The 17,798-nt window shown below is 48.4% G+C and overlaps 1 pseudogene; it reads left to right on the top strand.

The window, feature by feature from the left end:
* Positions 1–7,528: 7,528 nt before the first annotated feature.
* On the top strand, positions 7,529–13,020 carry LOC117084757 (annotated as a pseudogene).
* Positions 13,021–17,798: the final 4,778 nt, after the last annotated feature.

Raw genomic sequence — 17,798 nt, 5'->3', positions numbered from 1 at the left:
CCCTGATGGAGTCTTAGTAGGCACCTCTCCGGCTGCACTGAGGAGGGCACGCCGAGCCCACGCTCACCCGGAACCCACTCCTGCCCACCAGCGCCCCAGCTCCCACCCACGCCTCCCCCTCCACACCTCCGGGCCAGCAGAGGGAGCGGACTCCGGCCTCGGCCAGCCCTGGAGAAGGGCCCCCGCAGCTCACAGGCGGGCTGAAGGGCTCCTCGAGTGCGGCCAGAGCGGACACCAAGACTGAGGAGGCGCCGAGAACCAGCGAGGGTTGCTAGTACGTTGTCACCCCTCAAGAGGACATAAAGACGCTGGTAGGTTGGAGGAACACAGGGATGACAGAGACCCACAGGAGCCTATGGAGGTCTTTGGGACTAATAATGGCGTGGAGGCCAGATGAGACAGGGGAGCCCGGGACAACCTGGTGGGAGAGGTTTCCCACACGGCCCCCCACCTGGCCAGTGAACTCTCCAAGGGCCTCGTTCGAACAACTTCCTCAAGCAGTCTCGGCTTAGAAGGCAATGGAAGCTGACCTCACCGGGGAGCTTCCTCAGGAGTCTGCAGGACACAGGAGGCACAGGCTGCAGCCAGGAGCACTGGGCACCTGCGGCCCACGCCCCTCCAGGGCCCCCCACGCTGACCTCACAGAGCTCTGCCTACCCCTGCCCCAGAGCTTTAGTGATATCACGGCTTTGATCTCCTCTCCCAGATCAGGCCCTGAGGTGGCATCCTAGGTCCAGGTAGGAAGCACACGGGAGAGAAGGAGAAAGAACCTCACTTTTCTAGCAGGAGAGTGTGGTCCTTAACGTTTTCCAGTTTTTTCAGGAGACTTCTCCAAGCTGGAAAGCAGGAGATGGGTTATGGTGGCGAGGGAGGGAACTGGGACTTACAGGAGGCTGAGTGCATGTGCCCTTAGGGGAGACCCTGGGATCAGGGAGCCCCAGCTCTTGGGGCCATGTGGCCCTGGAGCCCCAGCATCCCTGTCCAAGGCCACATGGCCCCAAGAGTGAGAGCCAGGTGCCCGGGGGCCAGCACTTTGTCATTTACAAAGTGCTTCCCGACATGCCACCTCCTGGGGGGAGAGGACAGGGGCAGTCTCGAAGAGGACTCAGCCATGTTAAACAGCTGCCCACAAGGACCTGCATCCCCTCCTGCACGTCTAGGCGGTCTCTAGTCTCCTCCCCCACACAGTCCCCTCCTGGGCAACACCCGCTCCCTGGACCCCAAGGCTTCATCCCAGCAGGAAATCAGTGATGGATCCCGTGTTCCAATTGCCCTACCAGGAACTTCCCCATCAGGCCTCTGCAAATGACTCCCTAGGAGACTTGGTGCTTGTTCCTAGGAACAGGTGAAGCTGTCATCTCGGGGGCTTCTGGGACTCTCAGAGCCTTACCTGTCAAGGTGATGTATTTATTTCCGATCCTGAGCCATTCCCCCACTTCAGCTCGATCCTGACAGGGCAAAGTGAGGCCGCAGGCCGGGTCTCAGTCCTCTGTCCCCACGGCTGCAGACCCACAGTGCTCACTAATGTCACACTTTCTCCTACCAGCTCACGGAGCCCTGTGTGCTTCTCTTTCCTTTCACTCGTTTCTGAAGTGTGTAGTAACCTGTTCTGGTTTCCTCCTTTGAAAAGCACAGAAGGGTTTTCTATGTGAGGCCCGCCCTGGGCATCCTGGGTCCCTGTTCCGCTGCTTGGGAAACACACACACTTGCGTCTGTAGGAGCCTCTGAGCTGGCGGGGAGGATTCTGCCTCCGAGGAGGCCAGAGGCGACTCCAGGCTCAGGTGGGAGGCTCTCAGGGGCTCAGCACAGCCGCCAGAGCACCCCACACAGAGGCTGGGCCCCGAGGCACCTGCCCGGGAAGGCGGCTGATGAGCCCGGGCTCAGGGCCTGTCCTCCCACAGAGACCTCACCCCTCTCATGACGGGATCCTCGCCGCTGAGTCCCGGGGTTTGTTTTTGCTCTGACGCCTCCCATGCACCCCACAGATGGTCTGGGAGCTTGGGATGGAAATCCTGTGCCCACTCCAACCCCTGCCTGCCCTGCTGTCCTTAGAGGGATGATGAGACTTCCCATCACAGGAGCGCCTCTGCTTGATTTGGAAAAGTGGAAAAGAGAGCAGGAAAAATACAATCATTCTGTGCTGGGTGTGGGCTGAGGGCTCCTTACGTTCTCGCTGTTCTCCTCTCTGGGAGGCACTGAGGATGGCTCCCTGGGAAAGTAGGGGCTTAAGATGATGAGGAACACCAGGCTAAACCCAACAAAGAGGATGAGATGGATGATCTGGGGAATGGGGCTGGGGCACAGCTCTGTGTCAGTAAGACTGTCCAGAGGAAAGAGAATATCCATGTGAACTGTACTGCTGTCCTCAGGCTACTGAGCCCTGGGCATCCCCTCTGGGACTAGTTATTAGGGCCCAGGCCCGCATCACAGAGCTGGGACCTCCCCCTCCAAAGGGCAGCTAAGGGTGGGGTGGCTGTGGGAGGAGGAGGCTAAATCCCAGCCCTGCCTACCACCACCCACCCTACAGTTCCCTTCACCCTCCTGGCCTTCTAGATCCCTCCTTCCCACTCCACCTGCTCAACCTGTCAGAGACAGACCTGGTCCGTTTTCCGTCCTCTCACCCTGGCACACAGATGGTACCTGGCTCCTTGGAGATCTCTGCTCAGGCTCCCTAAATTTCACAGTTTTCAAAGATCTGGATTTGTCCCTGAAATTTCTGTTATTTCCGGGGATTATTGTTCTAGGGTCTCCTTTGCCAGCAATTCTAACTTTGCCACACAATATGTCCTTGCCTTGCATCAACTCAGACATAGAGCTTCCTTTTTTTTTTTTTTTTTTGTGAGATAGAGTCTCGCTGTGTCACCCAGGCTGGAGAGCAGTGGCGTGATCTCAGCTCACTGCAAGCTCCGCCCATTCTCCTGCCTCAGCCTCCCGAATAGCTGGGACTACAGGCGCCCGCCACCACAGCTGGCTAATTTTTTGGGATTTTAGTAGAGATGGGGTTTCACCGTGTTAGCTAGGATGGTCTCGACCTCCTTGGCCTTCTAAAGTGCTGGGATTACAGGTGTGAGCCGCCGTGCCCGGCTAGAGCTTACTTTGTATACTTCTTTGTATAAACACTATCATTGTGAGTTTTGAATAATTTTTTTTTTTTTTTTTTTTGAGACAGACTCTTGTTGTGTCCCGGGCTGGACTGCAGTGGTGCAATCTCGGCTCACTGCAAGCTCTGCCTCCCAGGTTCACGCCATTGTCCAGCCTCAGCCTCCCGAGTAGCTGGGAATACAGGTGCCCGCCAACAGGCCCGGCTAATTTTTTGTATTTTTTTTTAAATAGAGACAGTGTTTCATCGTGTTAACCAGGATGGTCTTGATCCCCTGACCTTGTGATCCGCCCACCTCAGTCTCCCAAAGTGCTGGGATTACAGGCGTGAGCCACCGTACCCGGCCTGAATAAAATTTTTATAATTTTTCTTTCAGTTAATCTTTACATCTTCAGCTAGACTTAATCAAAGATTAAATCATTTATTAATCAAAGATTAAATCAATTCTTTAATAATAAATCAATTTTATTATTAAAATTCATAGGACTAAAAAAGTATAAAAATTGAACTAATTAAGCCTTCCAAGGATATTTTTATGTATTTGCAATATTTTTGCTTCTAAAATCAATAAAAGTTAAAGTGTATGAGACAGTTTGGAATATTCGGCACACACACACACACACATACTCTGAACTGACAAATCAATTCAGTATTTTCAAATAGACGAACCAAGCCTTTCTTTCAGTTTAAAAAGCTTTATTTTAGTATTTCTTTTTTTTTTTTTTTTTTTTTTGAGATGGAGTCTCGCTCTGTCGCCCAAGCTGGAGTGCAGTGGCCGGATCTCAGCTCACTGCAACCTCCGCCTCCCGGGTTCACGCCATTCTCCTGCCTCAGCCTCCCGAGTAGCTGGGACTACAGGCGCCCGCCCCCTCGCCCGACTAGTTTTTTGTACTTTTTAGTAGAGACGGGGTTTCACCGTGTTAGCCAGGATGGTCTCGATCTCCTGACCTTGTGATCCGCCCGCCTCAGCCTCCCAAAGTGCTGGGATTACAGGCTTGAGCCACCGCGCCCGGCTATTTTAGTATTTCTTATAAGTTAGGATGGCTGGCAGCAAATTTTCTGTCTTTATCTGGGAATATTTTTATTTTTAATGGATAGATTTGTTGGACATGGCATTTTTAGTTGACAATTTTTTTTTCTTTCATTCTTTGGCTATGTCATCCCATTGTTTTCCCATCTTTCTCTCTTGTTTTCTCTCTCTCTCTCTCTCTCCTTGTCTCTCTCTTCCTCCCTCCCTCCCTTCTCTCCTTCCTTCTTTCTTTCTTTTTGATGGAGTCTCCCTCTGTTTGTTGCCCAGTGGCGTGATCTCAGTCCAATGTAACCTGTGCTTTCCAAGTTCAAGCGATTCTCCTGCGTTAGCCTCCGAGTAGCTGGGATTACAGGCACACACCAAAATGCCCAGCTGATTTTTGTGTTTTTCGTAGAGACGGGGTTTCACCATATTGGCCAGGCTGGTCTTGAATTCCTGACCTCAGGTAATCCACCCACCTTGGCTTCTCAAAGTGCTGGGATTACAAGTGTGAGCCACGGTGCCTGGTCTCACTGTTGTTTCTGATCAGAAATAAGTGGCTAATTTTATCGTGGTGCTCTTGTGCATCAAGAGAAGTTTTTGTCTTATTGTTTTCAATGTTTACTCTTTGTCTTTTCATAGGTTGACACAAGGTGTGTAGGAGTGGATATCTGGGTTTTTATTTTACTAGAAGTAAACATTGATTCCATCGATTTAATGTTTTATATCAAATTTTGTAAGTTTTCAGTCGTTATTTCTATAAATAATTCTTTCTTTCCCCTTTTCTTTCTTTCCGAGGCTCTCATTCTACAAACGTTGTGCTTGATGTTTCATAAGTCATTTTTCTTTTTCTTTTTCTTTTTTTTTGAGATGGAGTTTCGCTCTTGTTGCCCAGGCTGGAGCGCAATGGCATGATCTCGGCTCACTGCAACCTCTGCCTCCCAGGTTCCAGCAATTCTTCTGCCTCAGCCTCCTGAGTACCTGGGATTACAGGCATGCACCACCACATCTGGCTAATTTTGTATTTTTAGTAGAGACGGGGTTTCTCGATGTTGGTCAGGCTGGTCTCGAACTCCTGACCACAAGTGATCCGCCCGCCTTGGCCTCCCAAAGTGCTGGGATTACAGGCATGAGCCACCATGCCTGGCCATTTTTTTAGTTCTTTTAACATACAGTAACTGCTTTGAAGTCTTTGTTTGCTAAGGGTGACATCTAGGGACACAAAGACGGTTTCTATAGACTGGTTCCCCCCACACTTTCCTGATTCTTTTTGTCTTGTAACTTATCATTGAACACTGGATGCTTTAGGTTATAGACTGTTCTATGCTGGATTCTGATTCTTTTCTCCTGAGAATTGTTGTTACTGTTTTGTTCATTTGTTTGTAACCCCCAGTACTAAATTTGTAAATTCTGTCAGCAGTGTGTAGCCACAACCATCTCTGCTCATTTTTTGTTTATGTTCTTACGCATGGCTTCCTAGGAACCACTCCTGTATCTGCATGCACGGTATTCTGCCAACAGTTGTCTGAATTTGTACACTAACACCTTGAGTCGGTGAGGCTTCCATTGTTGCTAATGGATCTACCTGTGGACTAGGACATGCACACAGAGCTCAGGCCATCTGCTTTCCACAGGCATCTCCCCTCGCCGTGTCTTCTCTTCACATGCACGCAGGCACCGTCATCAGTCAGGGATGCTGGGGGGTTCTGGTCTCTGGAGAGACGAGCATACTCAGGCACCGTCATCAGTCAGGGATGCTGGGTGGTTTGGGCAGGTTCTGGTCTCTGGGGAGACGAGCAGAGCTACTGGTCCTTCCTGTTTGTTTGTATCAATATCCCTGTTTGAAAATTCTCCAAATCATGTGAGTCCCTCTGGTGGTGACAGCAAAGCTGCTGGTTGCGTGGCGTTCAACAAATGTGTTTTACATTTAGGTCTATGAGCCCGGAGTGGTGGCTCAGGCCTGTAATCCCAGCACTTTGGGAGACTGAGGTGGGTGGATCACCTGAGGTCAGGAGTTCGAGACCAGCCTGGCCAACATGGTGAAACCCCATCTCGACTAAAAATACAAAAATTAGGCCGGGCGCGGTGGCTCAAGCCTGTAATCCCAGCACTTTGGGATGCCGAGACGGGCGGATCACGAGGTCAGGAGATCGAGACCATCCTGGCTAATACGGTGAAACCCCCTCTCTACTAAAAAATGCAAAAAACCAGCCGGGCGACGAGGCGGGCGCCTGTAGTCCCAGCTACTCGGGAGGCTGAGACAGGAGAATGGCGTCAACCGGGAGGCAGAGCTTGCAGTGAGCTGAGAGCCGGCCACTGCACTCCAGCCTGGGTGGCAGAGCAAGACTCCGTCTCAAAAAAAAAATAAATAAATAAAATAAAAATACAAAAATTAGCCGGGCGCGTGGTGGCACACGTCTGTAATCCCAGCTACTCGAGGGGCTGAGGCAGGAGAGTCGCTTGAACCCGGGAGGTGGAGGTTGCAGTGAGCTGAGATTGCATACAATAAATCAATGATTTAATGCCCATACAATGGAGTGCTGTGCAGCTCTTTAAAAGAATGCCACGAGGATGACCAACACATACTATTCTCCTGGATGAGGATTATTACCATCAGCTCCATTTTTCAGATGAGGAAACTGAGACATAGAGAGTTACATAATTTTCCGAAGGTCACTCCCCACTGAATGTAGGAGCAGGGATCTGACAGCCACCTGATCACAGCCAAGAACAGCACCCTCTCCTCTGCTCTCCTCCATGGCCCCCTGTGACTCCCAGGAGACCTCCCCAGCTCTGCAGTCCCCAGGGCCCTGGTGTCCATAACCCGAGGAAGGGGAAGGGCCATGAGATCTTGGGCTTTCTCACTCTCGGAAAATGAGCAAGTGAGAATGAGACTTCGCTTAGAAGTATAAAATAAATGCAACATTTATTGCCTATCAAATATGAGAAGCAGTTTCTCTGTTTAACACGTGTTAGTATCGGTGGCCCTTGTTATTCAAACTCTCCCTATTGAGCTCAAGAATCAAAGTCAGATAACTTTGTCGATAAATCCCTTCCTCTCTACACCCTGGCTACTCACTGTCTCAAGACCCAAACTTACTGGGACAAGGCGCTGGCCCTCCTGATTCAAGCCTGGTGTCTGCCTCTCACTACGCAAATCAGGAGGCAGAGAGCAGAGGAGGGGCGGCTGTGAGTGCACAGAGCACACGCGTGTGATGGGATTGCCCCCACCCCGCCCCCTTAGCTCTATGGGTGTGATGAGAGAAACCTTCACCTTTCCGGTGAGCTGCTGTGCTGCTTTGACTTTCACAGGCGTGTTTACTTGATGGATTTTTGTAAATGCAGCCGTCAGTGGAGGCCTCTTGTCCCCATCTCGGGAACCATAACCCAGATTCCCAAAGGGGAGCTTGCCCTCATGGATGGAAACTGAGGCCCTCAGAGATGCTGTCGGCCTTGATCCCTTGCTCCTATTCAAAGATCTCGACATTACCGGAGATTCCTTGGGGCAGCCGGACATTCCCGTGTTGAGGAAGCATCCACTCACGCGCCGTGGGAACTTTGTAGATTTTACTGTGATGCAAACAACTCCCTATGAGGCCCCCGGTGCCCAGGGTCCATTGTTGGCTGCTTTTGAGGGTGGGAGGCGGAGGCGTTTCCATTTTGCTTGGGGGATCAGCCTCACCCTTTCTTTCTCCTTTTCCTCCGGGCTGGTGCTCAGATGATGAGAGCACAGTGCTGATGAGGTGGGCTCTGGGGTGGAACCCATGGCCCTCTCTGACTCCCAGAGACCTGGCCAGCTGCAGCGGCGCCCGTGGACCAGCAGAGGGACAAGAGAGGAGCTGACGTGGAGGAGCCGAGGCCCACTGGGGGCTCCTGGAGAGTCCGTCCGCCTGTGGACAGCAGCTCAGGGCTTCAGCTGCTTCCGGAGAGGAAACACCTCTCTCTAGACTGAGGCATTGTTCTGGTTAAAAAAAAAAAAAGTTGATTTTTTTCACCTTCGTGTAAATTTTTGTTTGTAACAATATGTTAGTTGTGACAGTTACCGCTATTTTTTTTTTTTTTACATTTTTGAAATTATTTTTAGAGATGGGCTTTTGCTATGTTGCCCAGGCTGGTCTCAGACTCCTGGCCTTAGTGGTCCTCCCACCTTGGCCTCCCAAAGTGCTGGGACTACAGGTGTGAGCCGTGGCACCCAGCCTGTTTTCCTTTATTACCACAGATATTATATGGAGCCTTAAAGCCTCCTGGAGTGAGAGCTAGTTCATAACCACACTGTTTGGAGAGAAGAGAACTCCCTGGAATTCTTGTTCTCTAAAGACATGGAATTATCATCCCAACAACAGCCGTCCTTCACTCTGTCTGGGGACCCTCAGGTGTGGTCCATCCACCCCCTCAGTGTGTCCCTCTGTCCTGGGAACTCTCAGGTGTGGTTCATCCACCCCCTCAGTGTGTCCCTCTGTCCTGGGAACTCTCAGGTGTGGTTCATCCATCCCCCTAGTGGTTCCCTCCAACTTTGGTACGCTCAGGTGTGGCCCATCCACCCTCTCAGTGTTTCCCTCTGTCCTGGGGACCCTCAGCTGTGGTCCATCCATCTCCTCAGTGTTTTTCCTCCCACGTTCTCTCTGTTTTGTTTCCAATCTTCCCACAAAGGTGGAGAGGAGGGGATCCCATTGCCTGTGAGGAGGACACGGCTCCTGGGTGGGCCCTGCAGATTGTGAAGTTCAAGTCACAGCTCCTGGGAAGGTCTCTGTCTGTAAAGAACATGGGGGTGAGACAGATGCAGGGACCACACTCTGCCCTGCTCTGTACCTCTGAGTGTTGATCCAGCTGCCTTGTGACCAGGATACTTAGAAGAACCACGGACCCTGCAAGAGGGCAGGTTTGGAGAGTGAGATGAGCACGGTTGAGGGATTAAAGTGTAACTTGAACCACTGCCTTGCAAACTGTGTGAGGGCGTGCAGGTGTGTGTCTGTGGGTGTGTGCTGGGAGGATGTTTAGCAGCCTCACGGAGGAGTAACTGACATACAAGAGAACAAGGCTGGGTGTGGTGGCTCACGCCTGTAATCCCAGCACTTTAGGAGGCTGAGGTGGGTGGATCACCTGAGGTCGGGAGTTCGAGACCCGCCTGACCAACATGGTGAAACCCCATTTCCACTAAAAATACAAAAAATTAGCCAGGCGTTGTGGTGGGTGCCTGTAATCCCAGCTACTCTGGAAGGGTTCCAGATGCCGGGAGCCATGGAAATTGTCCTCATCCCGATCATCTGGCTTGGCAAATGATGATGAAGATAGTTTTCCCACAAGATAGGTGTAGCCTTTGGGACAGTGCCTCGTTTGTTTTCTAGCACAAAATAGGCATTAGAACAGTGGGACTTTGTAGGCATATGGAGATTTTTAAGGTTCCTTAGGAGGCAGGTAAAAATTTCTTCAATAAGACAAAACACTATCCCCAAAGAAAATGATTGATACATTGGGTGATAGTAAAATTAAGAATTTTTCGTCAATAAGAGAGTGAAAAGATGGGACTGGGTGTGGTGACTCATGCTGTAATCCCAGCACTTTGGGAGGCCAAGGTGGGAGGATCTCTTGAGGTCAGGAGTTAGAGAACAGCCTGAGCAACTTAGCAAGACCTTGTATCTAGCAAAAACGAAAAATTAGCTGGGCGTGGTAGTGCACACCTGTGGTCCCAGATACCTGGGAGGCCGAGGCAGGAGGATCACTTGAGCCTGGGAGGTTGAGGCTGCAGTGAGCCATGAATGTGCCACTGCACTCCAGCTTGAGTGACAGGGTGAGACTCTTGTCTCTTAAAAAAAAGAGGCGGAAATGGAGGAGGGTGAATCACAGGTAGAGTATAAAGAGAATTCCTGTACATTAATAAGAAAAATGCATGCTGGGCTTAATACCTAGGTGATGGGTTGGCAAGTGCAGCAAACCACCATGGCACATGTTTACCTATGCAACAAACCTGCACGTTCTGTACATGTATTCCAGAACTTAAAGTAAAATAAAATTTTTTTAAAAATTAAGAAAAAAGCTGGCAGACCAATAGGTGAAAGAAATGAAGAGGAACAAAAAAGGGAATGAGGAGGGAGGAAGAGAAAGGAAAGAACAAATGAACATCCCAGTGGCCAAAAAGCATATAAAACATGCTCAACCTCGTAAGCCATCAAATTCAAACCACAGTGAGAAACCAATGTTACACCTACCAGAATGGCTAAAATTAAAAACACTTGATACCAAGTTTGGGCAAGAATGTGGAGTAACTGAAACTTCATATACTACTTTTGGGAATGTAAAATAGCACAACCACTTTGGAAAACCCTTGGGTAATACCTACTAAAGGAGACCACACCTGTGATCCCCACATTCCACTCCTATGCATAGACCCAAAAGAACTGTGCACTGTACGTGTGTTCACCAAATGATGTGCACTAGAATGTTTGTATCAGCACAATTCACAATAGCCCCAACTTCCAACAGGAGAATGGATAAGTACCTCTCAGTGTATTTATAGAGTAAAATTCTTACAGCACTGAAAATGGATTAACAGCTGCCATGCACAGTTGGTGAATCTCAGCAACATAATGCTGAGCAGAAGAAGCCAGACACAAATGAATGCGTACTGCACGATTCTGTTTCTGTGAAGCTCTAAAACAAGCAAAAGAAACATCTGGTGAGAAGTCAGGATAGCAATTATCTTAGTGCTCTGGGGGAGGGTGGCTCTGGTAATATTCTGTTTCTTGATCTGAGGGCTGGTGTCCAGATGTATTCACTCTACGATAATCTACCAAGCTGCCCACTGGGGATTGGTGGCTTCTCTGTATGAATATTATGCTTCAATTAAAAAAAATAGCCAACAACAAAAACCTAACAATCAAATTAAGAAATTAGCAAGGCGAGGCGCAGTCGCTCACACGTGTAATCCCAGCATTTTGGGAGGCTGAGGCAGGCAGATCACCTGAGGTCAGGAGTTCAAGACCAGCCTGGCCAACATGGTGAAACTCCATCTCTACTAAAAATACCAAAAAGCAGCTGGGCGTGGTGGCGCATGCCTGTAGTCTCAGCTACTTGGGAGGCTGAGGCAGGAGAATCACTTCAACCCGGGAGGTTGAGGTTGCGTGAGCCGAGATCTGTCTTAAAAAAAAAAAATGAGCAAAGGACTTGAATAGACATTTCTTAGCATCACTAATCATTAGGGAGATGGAAATGACAACAAGATACCATTTCACTCCTACTACATTGACTAGTATCAAAGAAAACCCGGAAAATAACGAATATTGGTGAAGATGTGGAGAAACTGGAACAGTTGTGCACTGCTGGTGGAATGTAAAATAGTGCCGCCCCTCTAGGAAACAGTATGGCAGTTCCTCGAGAAATTTTACCGCTCTAGCAATTCCACTTCTGGGCATATATCCCCCAAAATTGAAAGCAAGGAAATAAAAGAGACACTCGCCCATCCCTGTTGATAGCGGTGTTATTCACAATAGATAAAAGGTGGGAGCGGCTCGGCCGGGCGTGATGGCTCACGCCTGTAATCCCAGCACTTTGGAAGGCTGAAACGGGCAGATCACGAGGTCAGGAGTTTGAGACCAGTCTGACCAACATGGTGAAACCCCATCTCTACTAAAAAATACAAAAAAATGTCCAGGCGCAGTGGCTCATGCCTGTAATCCCAACACTTTGGGGGGCCAAGGCAGGCAGATCACCTGAGGTCAGGAGTTTGAGACCAGCCTGGCCAGCATGGTAAAACCCTCTCTCTACTAAAAATACAAAAAAAATTAGCTGGGCGTGGTGGTGGGAACCTGTAATCCAAGCTACTTGGGAGGCTGAGGCAGGAAAATCATTTGAAAGCAGAAAATCGTTTGAAAGAAAGTGGAGGTTGAAGTGAGCGCAGATTGCGCCATTGCACTCCAGCCTGGACAACAAAAGTGATACTCTGTCTCAACAGAAAACAAACAAACAAACAAAAAAAATTAGCCAGGTGTGGGGGCACATGCCTGTAATCCCAGGTACTCAAGAGGCTGAGGCAGGAGAACCACTTGAAGCCAGGAGGCAGAGTTTGCAGTGAGCAGGGATCATGCAACTGCACTCTAACCTAGGTGACAGAGCGAAACTCTGTCTCAAAAAAAAAAAAATTCTGGTTTGTTGCTTAGTGTGTGTGTATACATATATGCACATATGTGCGCACACACACATATAAAACAGTGTGTTAAAATAAATTATTTCATATGAATGCAGGAAAATCATAATTTTTTTTTTTTTTTTGAGACAGAGTCTCGCTCTGTCGCCCGGGCTGGAGTGCAGTGGCCGGATCTCAGCTCACTGCAAGCTCCGCCTCCCGGGTTTACGCCATTCTCCTGCCTCAGCCTCCCGAGTAGCTGGGACTACAGGTGCCCGCCACCTCGCCCAGCTAGATTTTTTTTTGTATTTTTTAGTAGAGACGGGGTTTCACCGTGTTAGCCAGGATGGTATTTTTTTTTTTTTTTTTTTTTTTTTGAGACAGTCTTGCTCTGTCGCCCAGGCCAGAGTGCAGTGGTGCGATCTTGACTCACTGCAAACTCCGCCTCCCAGGTTCACACCATTCTCCTGCCTCAGTCTCCTGAGTAGCTGGGTCTACAGGCGCCTGCCACCACGCCCGGCTAATTTTTTGTGTGTGTTTTTAGTAGAGACAGGGTTTCACTGTGTTAGCCAGGATGGTCTCAATCTCCTGACCTTGTGATCCGCCCGCCTCGGCCTCCCAAAGTGCTGCGATTATAGGTGTGAGTCACTGCACCCGGCCAGGAAAATCATAATTGTTTTGGTAAATTGACCACTTTGCAAAGCATGTGAATTCAGACCATTACAGGAAGGTATTAACATAAATTAAGAGGGTAACGGTTAACTCTGTTTTTGTAAATGTGATTTTTTTTAGGCTTGCCACAGAATTCTGAAGGAATGCTACTCACTAAATTCATTTTTCCTCTACTTCAAATAGTGCTATTAATATCCATGTGGAAATTACAGTGTGAAGGGGATAACCGAATCGAGAATGGTAATATTCTGTACTCCCGAATAATTGATGTCATCAGTCCTTTAGAGCCATATTCTTAGCCCAAGAAACTCGCAAATTATGCTTTGAAATGGCAGTGGGATAATTAAGGAATCAGAGAGAACGAGGGGTTGAGGAGGAATTATTTAATTATTCAGGTGCAGCCACCCAGTCGGATTAACATCCAAAGGACTGAGCCCTGAACAAAGAGTCGAGTTACCTTTTAAGCATTTCGTGGGGCGGCAGGGAGCTCTGCTTCTTAAGCATTTCGTGGGGCAGGGGGAGATCTATGCAGGGGGAAGCACGTTACAGAAGCGAGAAACAAAGACAGTTATTCAATTGAGACATGCATTACATAATTTTTTACTTTTCAAGGAACAACATGTTTTATGACTTATCTGTCTAGGGCCCTTGCAGCTGCACAGCTGGAGAAACAGGGTCTTCACAATGCCTGGGATAGGGAGAGAGAAGGCTCAGTAGCCACAGACAGAAAAACAGGCAGTTAATTTTTAGAGGGCTCCACTTCTTTCTCTTCCTCAGGGGGAATTGGGTTTTCTTACACACAACGGAGTTTTTGTTTACACGTTCTTTAATTTCTATTCTTTCCTGTTTCATTTCCCCCCTTTGGTGCTTTTTATAACAAAGGTGTTAATAGAAAGCACCACTATTTGCCACCTCTTCGTGGAGCTGAGCTGCTGCTTTTACTGGCAGTGGCTGATATTTGGTTAATGCCATCCATGGTGTGGTAGTGTGTTGGGTTACGGCTGCCTCTATAGTTGACTGAATACTCCTAATACACAGGGGTAAAAGGCAAGGGAGGATGAGGCAGGTGCCAAGAATAAGAAAAAACCTACCAATGAGGGTTTGAATCCTCCAAAGGTTGAGAACCATCCTCCAAACAAGGAATCCGGGGACCATCCGGACCAAGTCTAAACTGGAACTTGGGCCGACTTGCGTATTCTAGCTGTGATTATGCTGCTTCTAGTTTTTTTATTTTTATCATAAATTGGATACCCTGAGAGTTCCCCTTGGTTTAGAGGAAGTAAAAAGAAGGATGGCTTGATTGTTTCTAACACACATGTCCTTGTCCATTTAGCCGGCAGTTGCCGATATGCCCGTGTTCCACATATCCAATATAGGCCAGAGGGTGCTTTCCAAGCATCTGGAGCCTCTAGCTGATGCCAAGAGTGGCTTAGAGTAGAGAATCGAGAGAAAGGATTTGGATCTGGTAAGTAGGAGTGGTTCTGGGTGTTTCTCCGTTGAGTTTTGTTTTTGGCTCATTGTAATACGCTGCCCTAGGCAGGTGGTTTCTCCTACTGCCTCTGTGAAAGTCTTTCCTTAATGGGAGATACAGTATTTTCCAATTATGGAGGTTTTTAACAACCAAACACTTACTGAGGCGGTAGGTTCACTGGCAGGGTTAGGCGAAGCGAAGTTATCTTGTAGCATTAATTTCTTTGCCTCTCCCGGCCACTGGTTCCCCATATCAGTTCCTCCACATACGAAGCATAAGGAAATTCCTAAGCTGCCAGCTATGTTTTCAGCTAGTTGAGTACGTTTTTGGTTGATGGGAAAGCTCAGGCACTGACTGATCAAAATGCTTATTGAATGACTTATGGACCCAAAAATTGTGGGGTTGGACACATTTGAGTCTTTTTAGTCTATTTGACAATTAGTAGTGGAACTTCAAGGCCTGCTTCTTGTCTATTAACTCCTAATAGTGCTGTCTGTCCTGTAGACCAAAAAGGTAGCTCTGGCTTTAAGATAGTAAATTTTAAAGGATTGCATGTTCTTGTCTTACAATTTGGTTTGGTTGACATACTACTTAGAGCAGTCCTTCCTGAATATGTGTTGGAGCTGTGTTAGCATAGACCACTGAATGTTACGGTCTGGGCATCCGATTTGTGGTTCTCTGTACAGATACTTAGGGCTGCTTCTGCTAAGCCTCTCTTGTGTTAAACCATTGCAGACTGTTTCTGGTTGTATGTGTAGGTTCCTAACTTGGTTCTTGTACACTTATAGTACGTATGGTACACTAGAGTTTTAACTATCCTATGTTTTTACCCAGTTAGTGTGTACACAGTGTGGGCATCCTTCTAAAGGTTTCTCCTTTTCTAGTACAGGCGGAAATGGTAACAACATCAGTGTATGTAATAGAAACATGCTAACACTACACATGGGCGTAGCAAACCTTCTTCTGGGCATAGACATTTGCAGCATTTGCAGTAATAACATAACAACAGAACAATCAGTATTGACAGAATTATAACTAGGCTTATAAATTGTATCCACATTTACTTATCCGGAGATGGTCCTCTTAGCTTCAGCTGTGCATAGACTAGTCAGCTTCCGGGATGTGACTAGAGCAGATCTTACAGGATCCTCAAGCTTCAGCCATGCATAGACTGACCAGCCTCCGGTGTGGTCAGAGCAGGGCAGTTGTCCTTCTTACCGCTGGGCGTAGGACTATTCGGGTGGGGAGATCTGGGTCTTATTGGTTAATCCACTGGTCATGATCGGGAGTCACTGCTGCCGCTGGTTTCAGCCGGCTGGGATGAATCCAAGGTGTGATACCTGCAACTTTCACAGCAGTGGAAGTAGACATGATTACAATATGAGGCCTATCCTATATGGGTCCTAGAGTGGTTGGATTCCATTTTTTTTTTTTAGCTTAAACAAAATCCTTAGGTTTGAAAGGGTGTACTGGGTCTGTTAGACTTACAGTCATTTTTCTATACCTAGCCATGCATTTTTACATGGCCATACTTAAAGTCTGCATTTGCTTTCTTAAAGTTAGTTGTTCTCGTTTATAGAAATTACCCTTAATCTGACTTACGACGGGGGTGGGGGTGGCCGGCCAAACAAAATCTCATAGGGCAAATACCCAGTTTGTTTGGTGGAGGTGCACCCGACTCAGAGGAGGACCGTGGGTAAGACCTGATCCTACCTCTGGTGAGTTTCTTGACACAATTTCTTCAGTAGCTGTTTGAATGTCCGGTTCATGCGTGATTTGTTTTTCTAAGACCACCAAAGCGGGCACAAAAGAACCAGCGAGTAGGCAAGTGTAGGAGCAAAACTGCAAGTTTATTTTGGTCACCTAAGGTGTGGGGAAGAGGTCTGTCGGCCTCCAGCAAAGAAGGCCGACAGAGTCCCCCGGTGGGGCTCTCAGGCGGAGTTCCTGATGCAGTCCCGACATCCCAACAGGAGTGGGGCTGGGAAGTCCGCACGTGGCATCCGTCTGGAGCGGCTTTTCTAGGAGTGGGAGGGCAATAGGCGGGGCACGGGCGTGTCAGGGGGCGTTCCGCAGGTGCGACCAGGTAAATCTTGGTCTCTTCGGATTGACGTCACCTGGCACATGCCCAGTTGGCCTGCACCCTCCCTGGGCACTGGCTGCATTTTCGCGCGTGCGAGAAGGGAAAAGTTGGTGAAGAAGAACCCGGAAGTGCACCATCTTGCCTCCGTTCGTCCAAACAATGCGTTCCACCTTCCCTTAACTCTGTGGTCGGTAGGCTGTGTGCAGTTTCTATTTGATCTTTAAAATTGAGTCAGCTGTTGTACAACTTCTGCCACAAATGCAGGACCATTGTCTGATCCTAGGGTTAGAGGCGATCCAAACCTTGGTATGATGTCCTTCAGTAGCACCTTTGTCACCCCTCGTGCCTTTTCAGTTCTGGTGGGGAAGGCCTCAACCCACCCCGAGTAGGTGCAAACAAACACTAGCATATACCGGTAACCCCCTGCTCGAGGCAACTCAGTAAAGTCTACAAGCAGGTTCTCACAGGGCACAGCTCCCACTTCCTGAATTCCTGGAGGTCGAGTAGGTCCTTGTTTTGGATTATTCTGGGCACAGGATAGACATTGTTCACAAACAGCACGGTGATGGCAGAGGGCCGTGGCACACAGAAATGCCGACCTATTAAAGTCTCTAGGGCCATCCTTCCAACGTGTGTTCCTTGATGGATCTTCTTCACAAACCTTGGGGCTACTGTTTCTGGGATGGCTAGCCTCCCATCAGAGAACAGCCACCATCCACCTTTAATATATTTTCCTGTTTCCTGACCAAACCAAGCTTTTTCACTTGAGAGTAATTGGGTACCTCCGGTAAAGGGGGCTCTATAAGGAGAGGCATTGCTAGAGTTCTTTCTTCAGGTGAAGCCTTGTTCCTTGCTGCCCGCCTAGTCTCCTGATCTGCCTTTCTGTTGCCTTGTGCCTCACAGCTTTTCCTGATTTGGTGTCCTTTGCAATGAATGACAGCCACCTTCTTTGGAGCTTATGTGGCTTCTAATAATTGCAAAATTTCCTCTTTATTTTTTTTTCTTTCTTTTCCTTCAGTAGTCAAAAGTCCTCTCTCTTTGCATACTGCCTCATGGGCTTGCAGGGTTGCAGAAGCATATCGTGAATCAGTATATATGTTTACTTTCTTCCCCTTGGCCAATAACAGTGCTCTGGTTAATGCTATTAATTCAGCCTTCTGAGCAGAAGTGCCAGAAGGTAAGGCTTGAGCCTCAACTACCGAGTGTTGGATCAGTACTGCACACCCCGCATATCGCACCCCATCTGTTATGAAACTACTACCATCAGTGAAGTATTTAACATCTGGGCTTTCCAAGGGGGTATCTCTGAGATCTTCCTGGCTCGAGAACACTTGGTCCACCATATTT

The sequence above is a fragment of the Trachypithecus francoisi genome, unplaced genomic scaffold (assembly GCF_009764315.1).
Source record: "Trachypithecus francoisi isolate TF-2019V2 unplaced genomic scaffold, Tfra_2.0 Contig00506, whole genome shotgun sequence".
Classification (NCBI taxonomy): Eukaryota; Metazoa; Chordata; class Mammalia; order Primates; family Cercopithecidae; genus Trachypithecus; species Trachypithecus francoisi.
This window is presented reverse-complemented; position numbering and strand designations above follow the sequence as displayed.